Source organism: Cryptomeria japonica, unplaced genomic scaffold, assembly GCF_030272615.1.
Source record: "Cryptomeria japonica unplaced genomic scaffold, Sugi_1.0 HiC_scaffold_42, whole genome shotgun sequence".
NCBI classification, from domain to species: domain Eukaryota; kingdom Viridiplantae; phylum Streptophyta; class Pinopsida; order Cupressales; family Cupressaceae; genus Cryptomeria; species Cryptomeria japonica.
Window position 1 is genome coordinate 45,988 of NW_026728864.1, and position 4,013 is coordinate 50,000.

At 62.0% G+C, this 4,013-nt stretch overlaps 1 non-coding gene across 1 annotated transcript; it reads left to right on the plus strand.

Moving 5' to 3' along the window:
* Window positions 1–2,373: 2,373 nt before the first annotated feature.
* Window positions 2,374–2,492, plus strand: LOC131862405 (5S ribosomal RNA). Its single transcript, XR_009361421.1, has one exon. It is a non-coding gene; the product is annotated as a 5S ribosomal RNA (ribosomal RNA).
* Window positions 2,493–4,013: the final 1,521 nt, after the last annotated feature.

Below are 4,013 nucleotides of genomic sequence, written 5' to 3' on the forward strand. Positions count from 1 at the left end.
ACAACGTGCACGCAGCACCTTGGAGCACACTTCGAAGCACTCCCGGGTGCCCACCGGCGTTGCGCACCGTGGTGGGCAGCGAGGTGCGCACCTTTGATGCGCTGCCTTCACTAATTTCCAGAAAAGGCAAAAAAAAATGAGATTTTAAAATTTCCGTTTTGAAAGATAGTGAAAAAAACGGAACGCGGGTGCCATCTTGAGCCCGCCCTGGTGCGCAGCCCAGGCAAGGCATGCGCACCAAGGTGCCCACCCGCGGTGCACGCCCGGGGCAAACCGGGCTCCGACTTCGTGCAGGCCGCACCTTGGAGCACACTTCGGAGCGCTCCTTGGTGCGCACCATGGTGCCCACCAGGGCGCACCCGGGGCAAACCGGGCTCCGACTTCGTGCACGCCGCACCTTGGAGCACACATCGGAGCGCTCCCAGGTTCGCACCAGCGTTGCGCACCTTTGATGCGCTGCCTTCACTAATTTCCAGAAAAGGCAAAAAAAAACGATATTTTAAAATTTCCGTTCTGAAAGATAGTGAAAAAAACGGAACGCGGGTGCCATCTTGAGCCCTTCCTGGTGCGCAGCCCAGGCAAGTTGTGCGCACCAAGGTGCCCACCCTGGCGGAGGTGCGCGCCCGGGGCAAACCGGGCTCCGACTTCGTGCACTGCATGGTGCCCACCAAGGCGCGCAACCCAGCCAAGGTGCCCACCGCAGCGAAGGTGCACGCGAGGTGCGCACCCGAGGTGCACACCCGGGGCAAACCGAGCTCCGACTTCGTGCACGCCGCACCTTGGAGCACACTTCAGAGCGCTCCTTGGTGCGCACCAGGGCGCGCAACCCAGCCAAGGTGCTCACCCCGGCGAAGGTGCACGCGAGGTGCGCACCCGGGGCAAGCCGGGCTCGGACTTCGTGCACGCCGCACCTTGGAGCACACATCGGAGCGCTCCCGGGTTCGCACCAGCATTGCGCACCTTTGATGCGCTGCCTTCACTAATTTCCAGAAAAGGCAAAAAAAAAAAAAAAACGAGATTTTAAAATTTCCGTTTTGAAAGATAGTGAAAAAAACGGAACGCGGGTGCCATCTTGAGCCCGCCCTGGTGTGCAGCCCAGGCAAGTTGTGCGCACCAAGGCACCCACCCTGGCCAAGGTGGGTCACGGGGTGGGTCCTAGGGTGGGTAACGGGGTGGGTACTAAGGTGCGTGCCAAGGTGGGTCATGGGGTGGGTGCCAAGGTGGGCACCAGGGTGGGTGTGCACCAACCCTAGCCAGGGTAGGTCACGGGGTGGTTGTCGGGGTGGGCGTCAAGGAGCCAAGGTGGGTGGCAAGTAGCCAAGTTGCGTGCCAAGGTGGGTGTCGGGGTGGGTGCCAAGGATCCAAGGTGGGTGCCAAGGAACCAAGGTGGGTGTCTGGGTGGGTGCCGAGGTGGGAGCCAGGGTGGGTCCCAAGGTGAGTGCAAAGGTGGGTGCCAGGGTCAAGGTGAGTGCCAATGTGGGTTCCAAGGTGCCAGGGTCAGGGTGAGTGCCAATGTGGGTTCAAAGGTGCTAAGTTGGGTGCGAGGTTGGGTGCGAGGGTGGGTGGGTGCCAAGGTGTGCTAGGTGGAAGCCCGGGTGGGTCGGCATCCCATGGGTGTCGAGTTGGGTGCCTGATGGGTGCTTCTTGTCAAGTTTTAGTCGTCGGGACTCATTTCGAGCCTTAGAGGTCGTTTCTTGTCCGGTTGCCCTGTCTTCGACCTGGGAACCCAATTTTGGTCCTCGGGTCCCATTTTTTTTTGTCTCGCATCCCACTTTTGGCCTGTGGCCTTTTCGGGGTCGATTCTCGTTTTGGGCATCAGAGCATGTTTCTTCTCCTAAAACCCAATATTTGTTTATTAAGTCTCGGAACACATTTTTGTTCTCGTGGACCCATCATGGGTCTTGGAACGCATTTGTGGTCCTTGGGTCCCATTTTGCATCCCGAAACTTGTGTTTTGGTGCTTGATCCCTATTTTGGGTGCCCACCTTGCACCAAGTGCGCACCCGGGGCAAACCGAGCGCCTTGGTGCACCGGGGCAAGATCGAGCGTGCACCCGAGGCGCCCCGAACATGCACCAAGGTGCACTCGGCCCACATGTGAGCGCAGGTCGTTGCGCCCGAGGTGGTGTGTGGGCACCGCGTTGCAGACGGGACACTGCACGCACACGACGCCCCGTCCAGGTGCACGCACGTAGGCCGGGCCGGGTGCACACCCGACGCCCTAGCAAGGTGCGCGCACCCGGGCAGGGCTCACACTTGGCGAACGGGGCGCACTTCGCGAGGGAGGGTGTGCACCTCGACGGGGGTGGGTGGCCGGGGTGGATTCGCACGTGGGTCGCGGTTTGCTAAGTACACACTGCGACAAGCTCATAACGGGTGCGATCATACCAGCGTTAGTGCACCGGATCCCATCAGAACTCCGCAGTTAAGCGCGCTTGGGCCGGAGTAGTACTGGGATGGGTGACCTCCCGGGAAGTCCCGGTGTTGCACCCTTTTTTAGTTTTTCGCCGGGCGTCGCAATGCTATTTGAATAAACCTTTTGCCCGTTTGCGTTCTCGTCGGGGCCGGGCCGGGCCGGGGTGCGCTGCCCGCACTACCGCGCGCGCGGGGGCGACACCGAGCGCGCACCCGAGGCGCCCCGAGCACACAGGCCACGGTGCAACCCGGGCGTTGTGCGCGCACCCCGGTGCGCCCGAGGTGCTGCGCGCGCACCCAGGTGAAATCGGTGTGCACCTCGGCCAGTGCGCGCTCGGTCGAGTCGCGCACGTTGGCCAAGGTGCACGGTGATGTTTCTTACTCTAAGGTTCCGCACCAGACGCCCGGGACAGGTGAGCGAAGCTGGGCGGGGCCGGGTGCGCGGCCGGGGCAGGTGCACGCAGCTAGAGAGAGCTTTGGAGCACACCAGAGGTGCGCACCTTGGAGCACACTTCGGAGCGCACCAATGATGCGCTCCATTCAAAAGTTTCCTGAAAAGGCAAAAAAAGTTGAGATTATAGAATTTCCCACTTGAGAGATTGTAAAAAAAAAAAATTTAAAATGAAGGAAACGCGGGTGCCAAGGTGTGCGCGCCCGGGTGCGCAGCCCAGCCAAGGTGTGCGCACCAAGGCGCCCACCCTGGCGAAGGTGCACGCAAGGTGCGCACCCGAGGCAAACCGGACAATTAACCCAACTTTCGACTTCGCGCGCACCTGCGCACCTTGGAGCGCACTTCGGAGCGCTCCTTGGTGCGCACCAATCTTGGGCACCTCGGAGTGCACCATGGCGCCCACCAAGGTGCGCACCCGGGGCAAACCGAGCTCCGACTTCGTGCGCACCTTGGAGCGCACGAAAGGTGCGCACCATGGCGCCCACCAAGGTGCGCAGCCCAGCCAAGGCGTGCGCATCAAGGTGCGCACCCTGGCGAAGGTGCGCACCCGGGGCAAACCGAGCTCCGACTTCGTGCGCACCTTGGAGCGCACAAAGGGTGCGCAACCCAGCCAAGGTGTGCGCACCCCGGGCAAACCGAGCTCCGAATCGTGCGCACCTTGGAGCACACTTCGGAGCCCTCCTTGGTGCGCACCGATGTTGCGCACCTCGGAGCGCACCCGGGGAAAACAATGCAATTAACCCGACTTTCGACTTCGTGGGCACCTCGGAGCGCTCTCGGGTTCGCACCTCGGAGCACACCGAGGTGCGCACCTTTGATGCGCTGCCTTCACCAATTTCCAGAAAAGGCAAGAAAACATTGAGAAGGTGTGCGCACCGAGGTGCCCACCCTGGCGAAGGTGCACGCGAGGTGCGCACCCGGGGCAAACCGGGCTCCGACTTCGTGCACGCCATGCTGCGCACCTTGGAGGGCCATGGTGCGCACCTTGGAGGGCCATGGTGCGCACCTTGGAGCACACTTCGGAGCGCTCAATGGTGCCCAACCCAGCCAAGGTGCCCACCGCGGCGAAGGTGCACGCGAGGTGCGCACCCGGGGCAAACCGGGCTCCGACTTCGTGCACGCCGCACCTTGGAGCACACTTCGGAGCG